Source organism: Palaemon carinicauda, unplaced genomic scaffold (genome assembly GCF_036898095.1).
Source record: "Palaemon carinicauda isolate YSFRI2023 unplaced genomic scaffold, ASM3689809v2 scaffold214, whole genome shotgun sequence".
NCBI lineage: Eukaryota > Metazoa > Arthropoda > Malacostraca > Decapoda > Palaemonidae > Palaemon > Palaemon carinicauda.
The window spans coordinates 49,287-73,359 of NW_027169745.1; the positions used below are offsets into that span (position 1 = coordinate 49,287).

The 24,073-nt window shown below is 35.1% G+C and overlaps 1 long non-coding RNA gene across 1 annotated transcript; it reads left to right on the forward strand.

Moving 5' to 3' along the window:
* The first annotated feature begins 1,871 nt into the window (after positions 1 to 1,871).
* On the forward strand, positions 1,872 to 24,064 carry LOC137636032 (uncharacterized). Its single transcript, XR_011042895.1, has 4 exons — positions 1,872 to 1,962; positions 13,980 to 14,198; positions 21,115 to 21,395; positions 23,893 to 24,064. It is a non-coding gene; the product is annotated as an uncharacterized lncRNA (long non-coding RNA).
* Positions 24,065 to 24,073: the final 9 nt, after the last annotated feature.

Genomic DNA, 24,073 nt, shown 5'->3' on the forward strand with positions numbered 1-24,073 from the left:
AAATTAACTATTCTAATGAAGTTTGAGGTTCATCTTGTGTTTGCCAGCTATCATTATCAAATGCTATATTCATAATTATAGCAATACGTCAATCTATATTTCAGTGACAGTTTTTATATTGGCATCATCTTTAATCAGCTCTTCCAGGAGAAGAGCATTCTAAAATAAAACCATTGTTCTCTAGTATTGGGTAGTGTCATAGCCTCTGTACCATGGTCTTTTTCCACTGGCTTGGGTTAGAGTTCTCTTGTTTGAGGGTACACTCGGGCACACAGTTTTATCTAGTTTCTCTTCCTCTTGTTTTGTTAAAGTTTTTTATAGTTTATATAGAAGATATTTATTGTAATGTTGTTATTCTTAAAATATTTTATTTTTCCTTGTTTCCTTTCCTCACTGGGCTATTTTCCCTGTTGGGGCCCCTGAGCTTATAGCATCCTGCTTTTCAACTAGGGTTGTAGCTTAGCATTTAATAATAATTATAATAATAATAATAATAATGTCTTCATTTCAAAACTCCTCCATTCACCCAGTGTTAACTTGGCAATAAATACATCACAAAGGATATAGTTACATCGTTTAACTGCTTCTTTAATCCGTCAAAACTATTATAAAAAGATAGTTAAACAAACATAGGCTAATACAGGTTTACATGAAGTCTATAGGCTAACTATAAGTGAAGCCTTTGTACATTAGCGGCCAGTTCCTCCCATGTGTATGAGAATGGATGCAGCTAACCTAAACGTCCTACCCCCTAACCTAACCTACATGCCATGTCCTTACTTGCCTAATAGGGGTTAACCCCCCCCCCTGTGATCCCCTTATACTGCTGTATTCTTAGCCATCATCCTACATACAGGTGGCCGTTATTATACATACAACCCCTATAAATCCTAGATTTTAAGATACTATCTACTTTTAGTTTGTGGTGATAGTTTAACTAATCTTAAGTGAATCTTTCTAATTTTGTACCATACAACTATATAAGTTATGGAAGATAATATTCCTAAGGGCATTAACTCATAAATTTGCTAAGATAACTTTATAACAAAAAGAAAAATAAAGTTTTTTCGTCGTGGTTAAATATATCATAGTTACTCTTTAATTAAGTTTTCTCTGAATAGAAAGTCGCACCGTTTTCTTTTTCCTAAAACCCCGCTGATTCAGGGGTAGCTTGCTTATAAATTTCACTTGTATACTGTATATCAATTAAATATTAAATTATATTCATACTAATATCTTATGAGCTCCTATTATAATTGAATTAATCTATTAGAAGAATTTTTAAATATATTCTAAGCAAAATACTATAATTTTAGCCAATGAAAAGGCATTATATAGAACGCAGACTATGGTGGAGATCTCTGATTGGATAAAGCAATTCTTTAGCCAGGGGGACAACTTGTTGAGAATTTGTCCCCAAATCTGGAAATTTTTAGAGATGTTTAGGGACATATCAAGTGTGCAAATTCCCATACGTCTGGTAACTGAAAAAAACACTCTACTGTAAATACTTGTGAATAATTCTGTTTTCAATAAGATTTATAATAACTTAATTACGTTTTATTGTTTTCCTTTGGTATGAAATTCATTACAATTATGATTTGATTAATATATCTTTCAGAGCACAACTGTAATCAGAACATGAGTTCAAGATTTAAAAAATGATATTTTACTGTTTGTGGTTTTACAAATACCATAATTAAAAGTATATACAGAATATATTATAATCATAGACGATACAGGAGTACATAGTACAACATTTTAAAGGCTACAGATTTAATTGTGTTGAAAAATGCCTGGACAAATTACTTCTGGTCTAGGGAACTTTTAGGGTCTAGGGAAGTCCCTGAGTGTTTAGACAGTAGAAGAAGGTTCATTTCTGTCTCAGACACACACACAGAAGGAAGGAAGTGTCTCGTGTCTTTTAACTTGTGATTCTGTGAACAATGAAGGATTTAGTGGGTAAGAAGGGACAAATTTTACAAGATTTTTTGTTCTATTGTGTTTAAAATGTTTTATCACTCGAAATATTGGAGATTCGAATATATTATAGGTGTTGTAGGTTTCCATGATTGATAGCAAACCATAGAATTTCTGTAAGGGTCTTTTAATGGCGAAGAGTTTTTATGAAAAGACATTCCTCGAAATGTTCTTTTTAGCATGTGGTGGTAAATCCCTTGATTATAGAAAGGTTATTAAATGAGATTGTTTCTAGATGTGGCTTTAACTGTTCAATTAATGATAGAACGGTGTATAACTAGCTGTATAGTTTGAGTTCTATGTATGCACACTGTAATCACCTATTATTGTAGTTGTTACTGTAAAAATGAATGGGGATATTAACAATTCCTATAGCCGTAGGCCTACATTTTAAATTCCAAATCAAATGTTCATATTACCTATTTTCTATGGATTTTTTGTTCCCATGGTTGAAATAGAGGGTAGTAGCCTTTTGATATCTGCTCAATGTTTTATTTGATAAAATACAGAACTGTTTTAATCACATAATTTGATTTAATCTGGTAAGAAATTTGACGAGTTTTTTTTTCACATTTTTAAAGTTGTGAATGTAATGGTGTAAACTATAGTGAAAACCTTGTAATTTGTGCAAATTATTTGCATTGCAAAAGTGTAAGGAGGAAAAGAGAGTTTAAGGTGTTAGAAAATTATTTGTTAATTAACTAAAATACATTTTATTGGACAACTCGACATTCACAAATTTATTCTGTATTTTACTAATACAGAAAAATAAATGCTTCTATATAATTCTGTATACACATACTGTGTGAATACACTTATATCATTCATTTAAATACAAATACAATCCTTATGACAAATATATACAATTATTTTGCGTTAAAGAACAACCATTGTCTCACTTCCATTAGTTAGAATTCCTTGGTCAGCCACGCCCAACAATTAGGCTCTCTCTCTCTCTCTCTCTCTCTCTCTCTCTCTCTCTCTCTCTCTCTCTCTCTCTCTCTCTCTCTCTCTCTCTCTTTTAGTGTAGGCCTATCTTATTCCCAATTATCAAGTTCTGTTAACCTTGATTTAGTTGATGATTTTTAGGTTTTTAGTTTTCAAATCTATACTTTTAAGGGCTGCTTTTCTGGCCCTATACAGCAGGGGAACCCTACTCTCTACAGGACCTCCACAGTCATTTTATCATGTTTGTTCGAAAGCATATTGCTCGTTTATTGTCAAATCCACACTATCGAAGCCTTAATATCTTCAATCTTTCTAATGTCTTGTGGGAGCTTATTGTATAGTCTCGGGGCCACCTATTTAAAGGCTCCAGAGCCTATAGTAGACATATATCTAGGTTCCAGTAATTTGAAGCAGTCCAACTTTTCTCGTATCAACATGATTTGTTGGCTGTGCAATATGTAGCAATTCTCTTAGATATTTTGGACGTCCGGTTCTGATAACTTGGTGGGTTAGTTTGCAATTCTCGCTGTAATAGGCAGCCTGTGTAAATCAATTAGTATAGGAGTGATCCTTTCTCTAGGTGAGACCCCTTCCATCAGTCTTGTTCCTCTGTTTATAATGTTTTGTAATTTATGAAGTTGTACTTTTGGTATTCCCCTAGACCTGACGGCAGGTGTAGGCCTACTTGTTGTTACATATATAATGCTGGATATTATTCTAAATCATTTATAAAGAATGAGAAAGTTTTGCTATATCTTTTATCCTTCACAATCATCTTCTCCGATACGTTCATGCAACAAGAAATAGGCCAATCAGATTTTATTTTCCCATAAGAATATATTTTTGAAACTTAAGTTCAAGGTTCAGTACCAAGTGATTTATATCTTTAAAAGTGAAAAATTTGGTTCTGGGCAAAAGCGTTTTTTCAAAATGAGGAGGACTACTGTAGTCTCTTGATTGGAATTGCAATCGATGTATTCTCATGCAGAAATTGTTGTAAAACGAGAGAGAGAGAGAGAGAGAGAGAGAGAGAGAGAGAGAGAGAGAGAGAGAGAGAGAGAGAGAGAGAGAGAGAGAGAGAGAGTTTCCAACACCAAGGGAGAAATTACTTTGTAAAAGCTTTTATCTTTTATATCATATTAACGAATATTTGTGAAGTAACGACTCTCTCCTCTCTCTCTCTCTCTCTCTCTCTCTCTCTCTCTCTCTCTCTCTCTCTCTCTCTCTCTCTCTCTCTCTCTCTCTCTCTCTCAAAACCATTGAAATATTAAATATTCGGAAGTGTATCACAAGATATAAATTATTTGTAAGTATAGATTAAGTCGTTTCAGCACATGCACTTACACAGAAGTGTTTGATAGAAAAAGAGGCTTAATTTTGATCTTCAAGGGACTCTATACCACCAATGCTTTGAAATTGTTTTAATTAAAATATGAAATTACCGTGATAAAAGCCCAAGTAGAAACACGGCTTTTTGTTTAGATCTTTAGAAAATGTTCTTGTGAAAACCTTTATAGAGACGAATTAGTTTGTATGCAACTCGTGTTTGTTTATTTTTTCTCATATGTCAATAATGCATGTATAATTACCCCATTAGTTAATGACCAATTAACTCTTACTGTAAGGGGGTTGGAGTGTTCTTGCCTGTATTTTGACTAACCAAACAGAACTGGTTTTCTGCATATTTGTTCTTCGTTTAAGAGGACGGGTCTACTACTCCTTGTCAGTGAATTTTCAAAAAATCAGTTTTTAATCTGTAAATGGGAAGCCTTATTCAGTAATTGATACTAAGTCTTCCTTCAGTATCAAGGTAAAAAGTTGAATGTGTTTTTCATTAATTTTATTACATACACACACAAAGGCCTGATTTTCTCTCTTAATAATTACTAGCATAAATAATTTGACTTTAGTAGTGGTTATGATGGATCAGTTCTGTTTTGTAACCATGTTAAAATGAGTGGAGATGCTTCAACAATCATAATTTTAATCTAATTTTAATTTATTGTTTACATCTCAAATTGTGGCAAAGATGAATTCAATAATCACCATTTATAAACTTTGGAAAATACGTATTTTCCAAAGTTTATAAATAGTGATTTTAAATCTTTCTTTATCACAATTTAAGATATAATCAGTAAATTAAAATTAGATTAAAATTATGATTGTTGAAGCATCTACACTCATTTTAACATGATTGTGTTTCTAGGTGATATGGGCAGTCTTGCAGGAGTTGCTCAACTTGTTCATTATTATTATTATTATTATTATTATTATTATTATTATTATTATTATTATTATTATTATTATTATTATTATTATTATTATTATTATTATTATTATTATTATTATTATTATTAATCACGGTTTTTTCCTAAAGAAATGCATAAATCTATTTAGCCAGCTACTTGTGAATAACTTGCAACACAGTTGGGCCCATACATGAACTTTACTTTACATTTACCTTTACTGTCTGTTTTTCCTGGCCCTACAAAGTCAGTTTATCGTATACTTATTCTAATGTATTTTGTATAAAATCAATGTTTATTATCCAATACTTTCGTTTGAAACCCGGGTCATGATTTAGGCTTAGTATTTATTTCCTCTTTATTTGCTTCGAGATATTTACCTTCTGTTTTCATATGTTGGTTGCAGAATCGTAAGAAGTATCGACGAATTTCTTGTGTCATTCTGATATATATGAGGAAATATGTTTGGGAGAGCATTTATTGATACGAATTAATTCATATCAAGGTATCATTAATAATTTTCTGTCATTCACTAGTGAACAGGCTTACTTGGTTCGTTAGTTAATAACTTAACAATCATTGCAATTGGTGGTGGGGTGTTTTGGTTCTTAGTCTGTTTAAAGACCAGTCCGGCAAAAGTGTTTTTCAATAGATTTGTTCTTCGTTGTTTTAATCTGGAATTAATATTGCTTATTTGGTTTAATGTAAATGTAATAACTTAATTTTATTTTAAATGTATCAACTTTTGAAATAATAAATATATTGTTTCATGTGGAAATTTCCAAAGGCAATGTCATTTTGATGAGACAAAACTGGTTATTAGTGATCAACAAGATTGCAAAAAAGCGTCAATACTGTCCTTGATACTTCGTGGACTAAGCAAATTGAATTGAAGGCGTGACTATAAACTTTTTATATGTGTACTACATTTCATCTGTAACTAGATTAGATATTTGTTAATTTTATGACTGTGGGAAATGGTAGTGTTTATAAATAGTTTGCTAATTGATATAAAGGTATTTTTTATGTAGGAAATATATTACTTTAAATGATTTACAATAATCAGCAATGAAAGTATTTTGACTATTCTAAGGGTAGTTATGAAGGACCAGTACTTCTGTTGTTGCTTTAATTCGAAGTCTTTGTTGAGATGTTAATACAGTTATACCATTTCTGAGTGGGGATATCCTGACGTGGTGAAAGGGTTAAACCAGACACACAAATAAGATAAAAAAGAGTTTTAATGATGATTGAGAGTTTTCTGACATCCTGTTTTAATAAAGCAGTCATCAGGATTTTTAAAGGGGGGCTACAAATCAAATCGTGTAATTTATCTTATGGCAATATGTAAGTAATTGGAGTAAAATACTTTTTAGAGTGTTTCAAAAATATTAAATGCTACCATTGGACGAGTAAATATCAACACAGCCTCCCTTTTTTTTTTTTTTTTTTACGTTTATAAACTTTGTCCAAACTTTTTTTCTCTGTTCTCAGTTTATAAAATTTCCCTCTTAATATGTAACTAACTCCCACTACTTACATAAGCCCACTTATATTAATTTTTAATCTTGTCTTCTTTGCACTTTTTAAACAATGCAACTAAAATGTTCTTCCTTTTAACATACTGTTCGATCCATCCTTCCTTTCTTTCTTTCTTTCCTCCTTCCTCCTTCCTTTCTTTCTTCTCTTCCTTCTCCTTTCTTCTTCTCCTTTCTTCCTCCTTCTCCTTTCTTCCTTCCTTTCCTTCTCCTTCTCCTTTCTTCCTTCCTTCCTTCTCCTTTCTTCCTTCCTTCCTTCTCCTTTCCTTCCTTCCTTCCTTCTCCTTCTTCCTTCTTCTTCCTTCCTCATTTCTTCTTTTCTTCCTTCCTTCCTCCTTCCTTCCTTCCTCCTTCCTTCTTTCCTCCTTCCTTCCTTCCTTTTTTTCTTCCTTCCTTCCTTTTTTTCTTCCTTCCTTCTCCATGATTTTGATCATTTCTATTTGCAAAACTTGACCAAAGCATTTAGTCTTTTTAACTGAGCCTTCAACACCTGGAAATTTTTAGAAGGTTTTAGGGACATATCAAGTGTTCAAATTCCCATACGTCTGGTAACTGAAAAAAACACTCTACTGTAAATACTCATGAATAATTCTGTTTTAAATAAGATTTATAATAACTTAATTACGTTTTATTGTTTTCCTGTGGTATGAAATTGATTACAATTATGATTTGATTTATATATCTTCCAGAGCACAACTGTAATCAGAACATGAGTTCAAGATTTAAAAAATGATATTTTACTGTTTGTGGTTTTACAAATACCATAATTAAAAGTATATACAGAATATATTATAATCATAGAAGATACAGGAGTACATAGTACAGTATTTAGTAGGCTACAAATTTAATTGTGTTGAAAAATGCCTGGAAAAATTACTTCTGGTCTAGGGAACTTTTAGGGTCTAGGGAAGTCCCTGAGTGTGTAGACTGTAGAAAATGGTTCATTTCTGTCCCAGACACACACACACACACACACACAGAAGGAAGGAAGTGTCTCGTGTCTTTTGACTTGATTCTGTGAAGAATGAAGGCTTTAAGGGGTAAGAAGGGACAAATTTTACAAGATTTTTTGCTCTATTGTGTTTTAATTGTTGTTTTATTACTCGAAATATTGGAGATTCGAATATATTATAGGTGTTGAAGGTTTCCATGATTGATAGTTAACCATCCAATTTCTGTAAGGGTCTTTTATTGGCGAAGAATTTTTCATGAAAAGACATTTCTCGAAATGGCCTTTTTAGCATGTGGTGGTAATTCCTTTGATCATAGAAAGGTTATTAAATGAGATTGTTTCTAGATGTGGCTTTAACTGTTCAATTAATGATAGGACGGCGTATAATTAGCTGTGTGGTTTTGAGTTCTAGGTAGGCACACTGTAATCACCTATAATTATAGTTGTTACTTTAAAATAGAATGGGGGGTATTACCAAAGCCTGTAGCCGTAGGTCTAGATTTTAAATTCCAAATCAAATGTTCATATTACCTACTTTCTATGGATTTTTTGTTCCTATGGTTGAAATAGAGGGTAGTAGCCTTTTAGTATCTGCTCAATGTCTTATCTGATGAAATACAGAACTGTTTTAATCACTTACTTTGATTTAATCTGCTAAGAAATTTGACGAGCTTTTTTCACATTTTTAAATTTGTGAATGTGACGATGGTGAATAGATAGTGTGGAAATTGTGTAATTTGTGCAATTATTTGCATTGTAAGAGTGTAATTAAGAAACGAAAGTTTCAGGTGATGTGTGTTGGAGAGTTATTCGTTTGTTGACCAGAAATATAATTCAGTGAACAACTCAACATTCTCATAGTCATTATTCTATTAATACATAAAATGAATTCTTTGTTATCATTTGGTATATACATACTGTATAAATATACACATATCATTTATTTGAATACAAATGCATACAATCCTAGAGACAAATATATAAGCTAAAGTTATTTTGCTTTTAAGAAACAACCATTGTCTCACTTAAAATTAGTTTGACAACTAGCAGTATCAGCCACGCCCACCAATTAAGCTACTTCCAGATTCTCTCTCTCTCTCTCTCTCTCTCTCTCTCTCTCTCTCATTAGTTTGACAACTAGCAGTATCAGCCACGTCCACTAATTAGGCTAATTCCAGATTCTCTCTCTCTCTCTCTCTCTCTCTCTCTCTCTCAATTCTTGATTAAGCACTGGAAAGTTCCACACAAGTAGCTCTCTCTCTCTCTCTCTCTCTCTCTCTCTCTCTCTCTCTCTCTCAATTCTTGATTAAGCACTGGAAAGTTCCACACAAGTAGCTCTCTCTCTCTCTCTCTCTCTCTCTCTCTCTCAATTCTTGATTAAGCACTGGAAAGTTCCACACAAGTAGCTCTCTCTCTCTCTCTCTCTCTCTCTCTCTCTCTCTCAATTCTTGATTAAGCACTGGAAAGTTCCACACAAGTAGCTCTCTCTCTCTCTCTCTCTCTCTCTCTCTCTAATTCTTGATTAAACACTGGAAAGTTCCACAAGAGTAGCTCTCTCTCTCTCTCTCTCTCTCTCTCTCTCTCTCTCTCAATTCTTGATTAAACACTGGAAAGTTCCACACAAGTAGCTCTCTCTCTCTCTCTCTCTCTCTCTCTCTCTCTCTTAATTCTTGATTAAACACTGGAAAGTTCCACACAAGTAGCTCTCTCTCTCTCTCTCTCTCTCTCTCTCTCTCAATTCTTGATTAAGCACTGGAAAGTTCCACACAAGTAGCTCTCTCTCTCTCTCTCTCTCTCTCTCTCTCTCTATCTCTCTCTCTCTCTCTCTCTCTCTCTCTCTCAATTCTTGATTAAACACTGGAAAGTTCCACACAAGTAGCTCTCTCTCTCTCTCTCTCTCTCTCTCTCTCTCTCTCTCTTTCAATTCTTGATTAAACACTGGAAAGTTCCACACAAGTAGCTCTCTCTCTCTCTCTCTCTCTCTCTCTCTCTCTCTCTCAATTCTTGATTAAACATTGGAAAGTTCCACACAAGTAGCTCTCTCTCTCTCTCTCTCTCTCTCTCTCTCTCTCTCAATTCTTGATTAAACACTGGAAAGTTCCACACAAGTATCTCTCTCTCTCTCTCTCTCTCTCTCTCTCTCTCTCTCAATTCTTGATTAAGCACTGGAAGGTTCCACACAAGTAGCTCTCTCTCTCTCTCTCTCTCTCTCTCTCTCTCTCTCAATTCTTGATTAAGCACTGGAAAGTTCCACACAAGTAGCGCTCTCTCTCTCTCTCTCTCTCTCTCTCTCTCTCAATTCTTGATTAAGCACTGGAAAGTTCCACACAAGTAGCTCTCTCTCTCTCTCTCTCTCTCTCTCTCTCTCTCTCTCAATTCTTGATTAAGCACTGGAAAGTTCCACACTAGTAGCTCTCTCTCTCTCTCTCTCTCTCTCTCTCTCTCTCTCTCTCAATTCTTGATTAAGCACTGGAAAGTTCCACACAAGTAGCTCTCTCTCTCTCTCTCTCTCTCTCTCTCTCTCTCCCCACAGAAGTAGCTCTCTCTCTCTCTCTCTCTCTCTCTCTCTCTCTCTTTCTCTCTCTCAATTCTTGATTAAGCACTGGAAAGTTCCACACAAGTAGCTCTCTCTCTCTCTCTCTCTCTCTCTCTCTCTCTCAATTCTTGATTAAGCACTGGAAAGTTCCACACAAGTAGCTCTCTCTCTCTCTCTCTCTCTCTCTCTCTCTCTCAATTCTTGATTAAGCACTGGAAAGTTCCACACAAGTAGCTCTCTCTCTCTCTCTCTCTCTCTCTCTCTCTCTCAATTCTTGATTAAGCACTGGAAAGTTCCACACAAGTAGCTCTCTCTCTCTCTCTCTCTCTCTCTCTCTCTCAATTCTTGATTAAGCACTGGAAAGTTCCACACAAGTAGCTCTCTCTCTCTCTCTCTCTCTCTCTCTCTCTCTCTCTAAGTGTATCCCAAGATATGAATTATTTGTAAGTTTAGACTAAGTCAGCCTCGTGTCATCTCATCACGTGCAATTGCACAGAAGTGGTTAGTATAATAAAGGCTTAATTTTGATCTTTAAGAGACTCTCCATACCACTAATACATTGAAATTAAGTTTAAATCAAAGCAGAAAATTGCTGTGATAAAAGTCCAAGTAGGAACACGGCTTTTTATTTAGATATTTAGAAATTATTCTTGTGAAAACCTTTATAGAAATTATTTATTTTGTTTGGAACACGTGTTTTTTATCATATTCCAATAGCAGACGTATAATTACTCATTAGTTAATGACCAATTAACTCTTACTGTAAATGGGGGGTGGTGTTCCTTGCCTGTTTTTCGACCAACCAGACAGAACTGGTTTTCTGCATATTTGTTCTTCGTTTAAGAGGGCGGACCTACTCGTTGTCAGTGAATTTTCAAAAAAATCTGTTTATAATATGAAAATGGGAAGCCTTATTCAGTAATTAATACCAACAGTCTTCGTTTAGTATCAGGGAGAACGGTTGTATTTATTTTGCATGAATTCATTTTGTTACTAAGTGATGATTACCTCCAGGGGGAAATTACTGGCGACATTTTTTTGAAAAAAAAAAAGAAAAAAAATTGTCATTAAGATTTTCTGATGCATTTGGTCCCATTAATGAACTTGAAGGGCTGTTTTCTTTTCTTCCCATGTCACACTCAGGGGACACCTACGCCCTGCAGAGCTTACAAGGTCAGTTCATCGTGTACAATCTAAGATATTTTGCATATCAAACATTTCGTGTTTATTGTCAAATGCTTTCGTTTTGAACCCGAGGTATTATTTAGGTTTAGTATTTATCCTCACCTTATTTGCAATGAGACAATTACTGTTAGTTTTCATGTGTTGGTTCTGGCAAAATCGTAAAAAGTTGGGTCAAATTTCTTGTGTAATTCTGATATTTGAGAAAATATTCATTGGAAAGCCTTTATTGATACGTCTTATTTTGCATTAAAACCGTCATAAACATATTTTTTTTAGATCTGTTTGTAATTTAAATATAGGAATTCTTATTTAGTTTAATGTAAAGGTAATAAGTTAATTTTGTTTTGCATGCATTGAATTTTAATTAATAAATGATAAATAGTTTCATGTGGAAATTTCCTTAGGCAATGTGATTTTGATGAAACAAAACTGGTTATTAGTGATCAACAAGATTGCAAAAAGCGTCAATACTGTCCTTGATACTTCGTGGACTAAGCAACTTGAATCGAAGGCGTGACTATAAACTTTTCATGTTTGTACTACATTTCATCTGTAACTAGTTTAGATTTTAGTTAATTTTGCGATCGTAGGAAATGGTAGTGTTTATAAATAGTTTGATACTTGATATAAAGGTATTTTCTGTGTAAGGAAATATATTACTTTAATTGATCGACAATCATCAGCAATGAAAGTATTTTGACTTTTATAAGGGTAGTGATGAAGGACCAGTACTTCTGTAGGGTTTCAAATCTGAAAGTCTTTGTTGAGATATTTTAACAGTGGAGAGACCTTGACGTGGTGAAAGGGTTTGTGTATCGCTATGGTGAACAAAGTTGTACTAGTCAGGGCCACCCATATTAGGTTGATTTGTTGTAAAGGATTAGACTAAAGTCTTCTACCATCACCAATCTATAATTGACCAGCGTGCTGAGGAAAAGACTGGTCCAACCCCAGACAGGAATTAACATTATCTGAGGCCTTTGTCCTGCCATGGACTAGAAACGGCTGTTTTTGTTGTAGTATGTTATAACTGTAATCCAACTAAGTACAAATTCACAATGCACAGATACTGAGGTACTTAATAAATTAAGTTATCACAGTTCTCGCTTTGATGGGTGGTCGTTAAAGGTTAAGGAAATAGTTAATGATATGGTTAATTTGATAGTCTTTTGTTGACTAGCAATGCAAAAGCCTGTGACCTACGTAAGATGGGGGAATAATAACTGAACCCAAGCCAGATTGTCTAGAAAAATGAGGAGAGAGAGAGAGAGAGAGAGAGAGAGAGAGAGAGAGAGAGAGAATGGTCCCTTCGAAAGCTAAACAATGCATATTTTCATGATTTTGTACTGGAATTAAATCCAAAAACAGTTCACAGTCCTCAAAATCCTTCCCCATACTCAACACTTAGAGAGAGAGAGAGAGAGAGAGAGAGAGAGAGAGCATTATTTACGTTTTCGTTCGTATTAATTCACAAATCTATTCCATAACACTTAAAATTTCGATGCTTTATGTAGCTTATACTTCCATTTAACTCATTGGTAGTTTATGTATAGAGCTTTTTAAACATTATTTTATTCCTGCTACTTAGGATACAATTTGATACTTATCAAATTTTTATATACGAGGTAACTATTGACAATGAACTTTCTAGAAATTGCAGAGCCCTGCACCTTGTGATCAACAAGGAACAGGAAACCTGCTTGTTGCAGTAGTAGTAAAAAAGTTAGAAGTAAATTGATAAAATAACTTTAAAGTTTTGTTTTGGGAAATGAGTTTCCTAATGCATTTGCTTCCCAATTTTTTATTTCTAATAATCATTCAGTTACTGATGCTGTAACAATTTCTCTCTCTCTCTCTCTCTCTCTCTCTCTCTCTCTCTCTCTCTCTCTCTCAATACTACACATTGATAAAATAACTTTGAATTTTTGTTCTGGGAAATTAGTTTTTCTAATGCATTTGTTTTCCAATTTTTTATTTCTAATAATCATTCAGTTACTGATGCTGTAACAATCTCTCTCTCTCTCTCTCTCTCTCTCTCTCTCTCTCTCTCTCTCAATACTACACATTGATAAAATAACTTTAAAGTTTGTTTTGGGAAATGAGTTTCCTAATGCATTTGCTTCCCAATTTTTTATTTCTAATAATCATTCAGTTACTGATGCTGTAACAATCTCTCTCTCTCTCTCTCTCTCTCTCTCTCTCTCTCTCTCTCTCTCAATACTACACATTGATAAAATAACTTTAAAGTTTTGTTTTGGGAAATGAGTTTCCTAATGCATTTGCTTCCCAATTTTTTATTTCTAATAATCATTTAGTTGCTAATGCTGTAACAAAGCTCTCTCTCTCTCTCTCTCTCTCTCTCTCTCTCTCTCTCAATACTACACATTGATAAAATAACTTTAAATTTTTGTTCTGGGAAATTAGTTTTTCTAATGCATTTGTTTTCCAATTTTTTATTTCTAATAATCATTCAGTTACTGATGCTGCAACAATCTCTCTCTCTCTCTCTCTCTCTCTCTCTCTCTCTCTCTCTGGAATGATTGAATACAATGATGGATAAATTTACTAGAGTATTAATTCATTTCATTTTTCAGAAGCTGGACACACAAGTCAAGAAGATAGAAGAAGAGAATCTTCCTGGGCCGTATCTTAAATGCACCTTCTGAAGACCACAAGACTCTAGAGCAAGATAATAATAATGATCATGCAGTTGCCATATCCCAAAAAGGTTGGGCAATCATGGCTGGCCATTCCTCTCTCTTTCCAACTCTCTGCTGCAGCCAAGCTTTAGATATACACTGCATCAATAATAGGTAAGTGGTTAACTAAATAAGATATTTTTTGAGTGTGTGAGAACATTTACAGTCGAACCTTCCTGCTTTTCAGGCTGTTGAAATATCATTCAATCTTTGAATAACTTTTTAATACTAAATTTCATGATGTTTTGGTTAAATTCTTCCTGTCAGTCCCAAATGTACTATTATTATTATTATTATTATTATTATTATTATTATTATTATTATTATTATTATTATTAGTTAAGCTACAACCCTAGTTGGAAAAGCAAGATGCTACAATCACAAGGGCTCCAACAGGGAAAAATAGTCCAGTGAGGAAAGGAAATATGAAAATAAACGATATAAGAAGTAATGAACACTTAAAATAAAATATTTTAAAACCATTAACATCATTAAAACAGATTTTATTCTTGCATCCTGTGCTCTCTCTCTCTCTCTCTCTCTCTCTCTCTCTCTCTCTCTCTCTCTCTCTACTAATAATACACATTCATTTGCTTGTAGTATGAACAATTCTATTCCAACTTCATCCTGGCTTTTGACTCTTCTCCTATTTTCACAGACGTCTCAATAAGTACTTCCCAAAATATCAACACGGCCACTTTTTTACGTTTATTAACTTTATCCAAACTTTTTTTCACTGTTCTCAGTTTATAAAATTGCCCTCTCAATACGTAACTAACTCCCACTACTTACATAAGGCCACTTGTAATTATTTTCCATCTTGTCTTCTTTGCACTTTTTAAGCAATACAACTTAAATGTTCTTCCTTTTAACATACTGTTCATCCTTCCTTTCTTTCTTTCTTTCTTTCTTTCTTTCCTCCTTCCTCCTTCCTTTCTTTCTTTCTTCCTTCTCCTTTCTTCCTTCCTTCCTTCTCCTTTCTTCCTTCCTTCCTTCTCCTTTCTTCCTTCCTTCCTTCTCCTTTCTTCCTTCCTTCCTTCCTTCCTTCTCCTTTCTTCCTTCCTTCCTTCCTTCCTTCTCCTTTCTTCATTCCTTCCTTCCTCCTTTCTTCCTTTCTTCCTTCCTCCTTTCTTCCTTCCTTCCTTCCTTCCTTCCTTCCTTCCTTCCTTCCTTCCTTCCTTCCTTCCTTCCTTCTCTTCCTTCCTTCCTTCCTTCCTTCTCTTCCTTCCTTCCTTCTCTTCCTTCCTTCCTTTTTTTCTTCCTTCCTTCCTTCCTTCCGTCTCCATGATTTTGATAATTTCTCTGCAAAACTTGACCAAAGCACTTAGTCTTTTTAACTGAGCCTTCAACACCCTACAATTTTGACTGTGTCTATGATAAAATATCCGATCCTGTCTCTTCTCATTACTCTGCACATCCATTTTATCATTCATATTTCTACCATTTCCATTTTTCTATCTTGGGCCTTCGAAATTACTAGTGTGTCAGTCTCCCAAAACCATTGCAGATCTAATCTCACTTCTATTAAACCTTCCTTTAACCTTTGCACTGATCCCCTTCTATTGGTATATATAGTTAATTTCTGAGTCCATATCTCTATTTGCTAATTTGTTTCGAGATACTTCAATGATCCAATACTCCTGATGTCACCCAAGCTCTGTTTCACCTTTCATTTAGTTTTTATCATTTAATTGGTTTTGACATATTAAATTAATTACATTTTGTTAATTAGTGATATCGGGGTCTTGATAGATAAAGAAAATCAGTAATCAGCAATTGTTTGTTATGAATATTAAACTTAAACTTTAAGGGCTGGTTTCGTGGTCTTATTACACAGGAGAACCTTATTCCCTACAGCACTAAAGGGTCTCTCTCTCTCTCTCTCTCTCTCTCTCTCTCTCTCTCTCTCTCTCTCTCTCAAATCCATTGAGATATTAAATATTCGGAAGTGTATCCCAAGATACAAATCATTTGTAAGTTTAGACTAAGTCAGCCTCATGTCATCTCATCACGTGCAACTGCACAGAAGTGGTTGGTAGAAGTTGCTTGAGGGTACATTCGGGCACACTATTCTATCTCTTGTTTTGTTCAAGTGTTTATATATTTATATAGGAAGGTTTTATTTTGATGATGTTACTGTTCTCAAATATTTTATTTTCCCCTGTTTCCTTTTCATCACTGGGTTACGTTCCCTGTTGGAGCCCCTGGGCTTATAGCATGTCCTGCTTTTTCAACTATGGTTGTAGCTTAGCACGTTATAATAATAATAATAATAATAATAATAATAATAATAATAATAATAATAATAATAATAATAATAATAATAATAATAATAATAATAATAATAATGATAATAATAAAAGGCTTTGTTTTGATCTTAAGGGACTCAATACCACAAATACCTTGAAATTAAGTTTAAATTAAAACAGGAAATTACCGTGATAAAAACGCAAGCAGCAACACGGCTTTTTTATTTCGATTTTTGAGAAAGTTTTTATTTTTTTTTCTTTTTTTTTTTAAACCTTTATTGAAACTATTTTGTACTAAACTATCATCAATAATGTCCTTGCCCGTTTTTTGACTAACCAAACAGAACTGGTTTTCTGCATATGTGCTCTTTGTTAAGATTTTTAGGAAATATTTTTGGGAAAACCTATATAGAGACTATTTATTTTGTATGCAACTCGTGTTTTTCTCATTCCATTAGCGGATGTATAATTACCTCATTAGTTAATGACTAATTGACTCTTACTGTAAGGGGGGATGGGGTTCCTTGCCTGTTTTTCGACCAACCAGACAGAACTAGTTTTCAGAAAATTTGTTCTTCGTTTAAGAGGACGGACCTACTCGTTGTCAGTGAATTTCCACAAAATCTGTTTTTAATCTGAAAATGGTAAACCTTATTTAATGATTAATATTAAGTCTTCCTTTAGTATCAAGGTAAAAAGTTGAATTTGTTTTGCATTAATTAATTTTATTACTAAATGATGATTAGCTTTATTTGCGACAATATCATTGTTTTCTGGTCTTAGGTAGTGCCATAGCCTCTGTACCATGGTCTTCCACTTTCTTAGGTTAGAGTTCTCTTGCTTGAGGGTACGCTCATACTCACTATTTTATCTTATTCCTCTTGTTTTATTAAAGCTTTTATAGTTTATTTAGGAAATATTTATTCTAATGTTGTTACTGTTCTTAAAATACTTTTATTTTTTCCCTGTTTTCTTTCCTCACTGGACTATTTTCCTGTTCTGCTTTTACAACAAGGGCTGTAGCTTAATAATAACAATAATAATAATAATAATAATAATAATAATAATAATAATAATAATAATAATAATATGAAAAAAATAGTTATTGGCAATCCCCATGATTGCATGAAATGTCGATGCTGTCTTTAATAGTTTGTGGATTAGGCAATTTGAATCGAAGGTGTGACTTTAGCTCTATAATGATCATCAGCATAAATATTTTGACTTTAGTAGTGGTTATAAAGGATCAGTTCTGTTTTTTAACCATGTTAGAATGAGTGGAGATGCTATAACAATCATGATTTGAATCTAACTTGGTTTTACAAATTTTGATTGATTGATTGTTCACTTTTGAAATTGTGGTGAAGAACGACTCAAAACTATTGAACAGTGGTAATCTTGATTTAAAGTTAACATTTCGAATCAAATTCAAAATTACGTCTTGTGTTTCTAAGTGACATAGACACTCTTGCATAAGTTGCTCATCTGGCAATAATCATGACGTTCTTAAATATTAATATTAATGTATCTTGTGTATGGGTAATGTCTTGTTTCTATTTGTGTGTGGTGATAATGTATTTATCCAACGATAGTAAATGGCTTCTCATACAGTTGGGTCCATACAGGAATTTTGCTTAATTAATAAGCTGTTTTCCTGGGATTTGGTGACCGATTTGGTAAACAAGGCCACTTGGTAGTTAATTTTGCGGACAAAGCTGGGTTAGAAAAGGCTAAAAATGACTTAGAAGAGGTCGAGAATGACATTAAGGTAGAAGTGGATAAAAAGGATCTACTTAAACCATTTCCATATTGATGAAAATGAAGATATAATTGCCAGTATAAAGGAGAAGAAAGAATGGTTGAATATATGTGAAAATGAAGAGGACTTTAAATTGATCAGGAAGTTTAAATCAAGACAAAGCAGTAAATCCCATGTCCTTATAAAGTGTATTCCAACTATCAGGAAAGTTTTCCGTAAAAGGGATATTTTTCTTTTTGGTCCATTTTTGCTGGAAACAGACACAATGCATGGCCATTGTCCGGTTGCGCACTGTGGTAAAATTCGACTTTCGTATTTCATTGTATAAATTTAATTGTTTACGCAATGGGAACACTGATATTAAATGATCAAATATTGTTATGAAAGTGTATTTGCCTTATCACCCTCTGTCATATTTCGCCTATAGCAAATATGTTTCGGCATGCTCAGTCAGCCTACTTAATGTGTCTTTTATGTAAAGTGATAGATGAATCTTACGTGTTATTTTTTTTTTATGATCACATTTACTCCATTTTAGGAATATTAATGCAATGCTAAATATCAAAGTTGAAGAAATGCAAGCTAGACAGTATTTATTTAACAGCATCAAAGCGGTCATTCGGCTTTCAAACAATGGAGAAACGACTTCAGAAATGTGTTTTTATCATCATCATCATCATCATCATCATCTCCTCCTACGTCTATTGACGCAAAGGGCCTCGGTTAGATTTCGCCGGTCGTCCCTATCTTGAGCTTTTAATTCAGTACTTCTAACCGATGTTAATTCATTCATAGCTTATCACACCAAACAGCCAATCATTGAAGCGTTCTTTTATTGACATTATCTTAGGGTTGTCCAAATTGAGACAGCGGTCGTGATCGGAGAATCAAATTGATGGGTTGGGTATTTTCTCCACATTCACAGGACTCGTTAGTTTTGAGGGGCCAGTTGACCAGGTTGTCACCTGTTCTAACCAATACAGCTCAAGCCGATATTGATTATACGAAGTTGCATTTGAGGATTTGTGAGAAATTTTAAAGGTAAATTGAAGTTCTCAGAAGAGGTGATGTGGTGGTGGGGTTGGCAGGTGTATGGGCCGATTCTTCTTCGACGAAATGAATTATTCGCACACCGCTTGGGATACATACATTGCTTTTGTATTGACTATAAACCTACATGTCCCCTATCTCTCTCCTCAATTTTCTCTCTCTCTCTCTCTCTCTCTCTCTCTCTCTCTCTCTCTCTCATATCAATGCTACGAACTCAATGCCTTTTTAATCTCTCCTCCTCTCTCTCTCTCTCTCTCTCTCTCTCTCTCTCTCTCATCAATGCTACGAACTCAATGCCTTTTTAATGACTCTCTCTCTCTCTCTCTCTCTCTCTCTCTCATATCAATGCTACGAACTCAATGCCTTTTTAATCTGTTTCTCTAATCTGTTCTCTCTCTCTCTCTCTCTCTCTCTCTCTCTCTCTCTCATATCAATGCTACGAACTCAATGCCTTTTTAATCTGTTTCTCTAATCTGTTTCTCTCTTCTCTCTCTCTCTCTCTCTCTCTCTCTCTCTCTCTCTCTCTCTCTCTCTCTCTCTCTCTCTCTCTCTCTCTCTCTCTCAAGAAGAAAATAATTACTGAAATTTCTAAAAACGATGGACGATTATTCAGTCCAAAAATCAATCAGAAAACACGATTTTTTTCCTAAAATACCATCGCTGATCAAATCTGAATAAGATCCTAATTAAATCATTTAAATTTCGGTCTATAGACAACAGTAGTTCGCTCATTATATATGGCATAACGCTTACCTGAAGGGCTATTGGTTCTAAATTTGTTTGTTTTTCGGTCTGTCAAAGCAAAGGTTTTTACCCTTAGTTTTGCCCATGTTGGGAAGGTGGGTAAACATGTCTACAGTGTTACGTAAATGTAAAGGTAATTGTTAAATTAGTTCCATTTTAGACTGTTTCTAAGCAATCTACGTTTTGTAGTGGCTGATGTGGTAACGTGTATAAATACCTAGGTTAGTTAAGATTCCAGTAATCCATATAATGACAGACCTATGTCCTTTAAAGGTTTAAAGGCCGCTCATGAATGGCAGAGGCAAGGGACAGTGACATTGCCCTATCAAGCAGGACAATGCCCTAGAGACTGACCATATATGATCAGCGCCCAAGCCTCCTCTCCACCCAAGCTAGGACCAGGGAGAGCCAGGCAGTGGCTGCTGATGACTCAGCAGGTAGACCTATAGGCTTCCCCAAAACCCCATATCCTTAGCTCACAAGGATGGTGAGGTTACAGACACCAGAAGAAACTATCGAGCTTGAGCATGCCTCGAACCCCATGCCAGCAGAACGCCAGGAGGGAACGTTACCAATAGGCTACCACAACAAGGTCGATAGTTTTTGTGTTGTCTGCAACCATACCATCCTTCCAAGCTAAGAATGAAAGGAGGGGGATGGCTATTGATCTATCTGGCGAGCCATATGCAGTCAGTGCCTGGTCCTCCCTGGTCCTAGCTTAATGGATTCATACATTTTTGCCTATACAATCTGGCACTGGAGCCTGGGAGGTCAATTATAACACCCGTTTGACGGGAGGCGGGGTGAGGTACGATTTCAGTGGGGGGACTAGGTGGGGTGAGGTACGATTTCAGTGGGGACTCTAGGTGGGGTGAGGTACGATTTCAGTGGGGATTCTAGGTGGGGTGAGGTACGATTTCAGTGGGGGGACTAGGTGGGGTGAGGTACGATTTCAGTGGGGACTCTAGGTGGGGTGAGGTACGATTTCAGTGGGGACTCTAGGTGGGGTGAGGTACGATTTCAGTGGGGACTCTAGGTGGGGTGAGGTACGATTTCAGTGGGGACTCTAGGTGGGGTGAGGTACGATTTCAGTGGGGACTCTAGGTGGGGTGAGGTACGATTTCAGTGGGGACTCTAGGTGGGGAGAGGTACGATTTCAGTGGGCACTCTTTGCATATCATAATCAGTTTCATACTTGATCCTTATTATGTATTTATCTTTTTTGCAGATATTGTAATAGACTGCCAACTGAAATGAAGGACCTAAAGGGAGCAATTGAATTTAAGAAGAAACTAAGGACATTACTTTTCACAAGATCATATGATTTGGAAGATGCTACAATCAAAGAATTGTATAAAGTTATAATGAAAATGTTTCGTTTGATGATTAATATGGACCCAAAGAGAAGTAGTTCACTCGACTTCAGTGGAGGGTTGGATCTAAACCCTAAACAAGTAAGAGTAGGGTTCCCCTGCAGTATAGGACCTGAAAAGCGTCCCTTGAAGTAAGGTAAATAAAGAGGGTATTACTGAGACTTTGAAATTAACTATTTTTTTGTAATTATCAAACCCAGTCTTTAATGATGGTCCCCCAGGAGACACAAGTTTGCATCTCATTTATTAATACATCTTGTATTCTGTGAATCTAAATATCCTTTTGTGTCTCCTGGCTGGTGACGTCTGCATGTGGAAACCTGGCGGTGGTACATATTAAAGGATTTCGACTCCTTTAATGTAACGCAAGCATGTGGCATCAGTACTGACTGGTTGCGTAGATTTCAATACTTGATATTTCAGTCATTTAATCTTTTTTTAGTTTATCGTGTCTGTTAAATGTATTGGTGATAACTTTTCAGATGTTAATAGAAAAGGTTTCATCATTTGACTGGTAAGAAAAAAATTTGAGATTGAATAATAACTATTTTTATAGGAATAATAATGGTACTGAGTTATTACCGAGTCTATTTTCACTGTGGTATCTCTCTCTCTCTCCTCTCTCTCTCTCTCTCTCTCTCTCTCTCTCTCTCTCTCTCTCTCTCTCTCTCTCTCTCTCTCGTTGGACGATTTGCCATACTGCTGTCTTTTCTGCCTCCTTTCTTCCACCCTGTTGTCCGACCTCTCTTAATACACTATGTAGTAGAACGTATGTATATTCCTTGGCAGTGTATGACCCCTATCCCCTGGAGCTAATGATCTCAATTGATAAATGCAGTCTTTAGAGGGGCAGGATAACAAGTCTAGCCGTATTCATTTGCTGAGCTGAGCAAGAACTCTTTAATTTCCTGTTTGATTCAGGGATCCCTCCAAGTGTTCCTATGATATTTTCTTATTGTTGACAATTCTTCTTCACTTTAGAGGTTACTGCACTCTAATTGTTCTGTGGTTGCTTTCCTCTTGGTAAGGGTAGAAGAGACACTTTAGCTGTGGTAAGCAGCTCTTCTAGGAGGAGAAGGAGAAGGTAGTGCCATAGCCTCAATACCATGGTCTCCCACTGTCTTTGGATAGAGTTCTCTTGCTTGAGGGTACACTCGGGCACACTATTCTATCTTATTTCTTTTCCTCTTGTTTTGTTAAGTTTTTCATGGTTTATGTAGAAGATATTTATTTTAATGTTACTCTTAAAATATTTTGTTGTAATTTCTTTTTTTTTTCCTTTCCTCACAGGGTTATTTTCCCTGTTGGGCACCTTGGGCTTATAACATCCTGCTTTTCCAACTAGGGTTGTATCTTAGCAAGTAATAATAATATTAAGTTTACATCTTCAGTGAGATTTTTAACCCTAATGTACAAGATTGAACTTAAGGTATATGCATATCAGTGTTTTCTTAATTGCTCATCGAATCTTCTAGAGTTTTTATGATTGCAATTGCTTGCAAGACAAAGAAAGGCATTGCTTGATAGGATTTAGGGAGTGCTGCTGCATATATAACAAGGTCTTTGAACTGTTTATTTATATCAGAGTTTAATGTGCTGCTGATGAAGTCATGTTTTGTGTTTTAATGTGTTCAGGTGTGCAAAGGGTTTCCCTGATCAGGGCTTTTAGGGAGATGTGGTCTGCCAGCACAGAGCATCATTAACTAAACTTGTTAGTTTTGCAAGTAGAGACGTTGCAAGATCAGCTTAAGTATACTGAAGTCCTTAAATATAAACTATTCTTTATGTTATTAGTTCCAACAGACTTGCCCCCTCAATCACAAATATTAAGGTCAGTACTACACAATATTTTAGATGTTTTATTCCAGCTATGACTATATAGTGGAAAGACAGTTGAATCTTTGTAACTTCAGATGTTTTTATGTTCAACAGGCTGACACAACTCTCTTTTTATAGTTGATATATACCAGATCTATCAGTCACTACTTTTCATATAGTTTATTTCCATATTTCCTTTCCTCACTGGGCTATTTTCCCTGTTGGAACTTTTGGGCTTATAGCATCCTGCTTTTCCAACTAGAGTTGTATCTTAGTAATGATAATAACAATAATCTATTATGCAATGTTTTATGTCAAGGGAAACATGCCAGTCTGCATTAATGACTTGTTTCCAATGGTGAAGTGTTGTGCATATCTAGTAAGCTATAAAGTCTGGGAATCAGGGTGAGACACCCAGTCAGTTTTTCCTACCCAGGTTGTAACTTATCTAATCAGAACACCAGTTTAGCAACGGGACAAATCAGGCTGCTGTGTGTCATGGCTGTGAAAGCTGGCTGTCAGCACACTGCCATGGCAGGCACTACAGAAAATATCAGAGATTCTCTCCTCCTCCTTCCTGGGTTGACAAGGAGGGGAGGTTTTAGTTGTGGTACTCTATGAATTGTACAATAATAATAATAATAATAATAATAATAATAATAATAATAATAATAATAATAATAATAATAATAATAATAATAATAATAATAATAATAATAATAGTGTCCAACACAAAAGTGATTATTGGCTATTGCCTTGAAATTGACTTTTATGCTTCAAAAGAAAAGACTGCTAATCTGTTTTCCCTTTTCCAGATCTGATGGAGTGAGGTCGCCAACCAGCTGTTAAGTGCAAGTGCACTTCAACTACATCGTGAGCAGACAGAATGCCTAAGGACAGAATGCCTAAGGACAGAATGCCTAAGGACAGAATGCCTAAGGGCAGAATGCCTAAGGGCAGAATGCCTAAGGGCAGAATGCCTAAGGACAAAATACC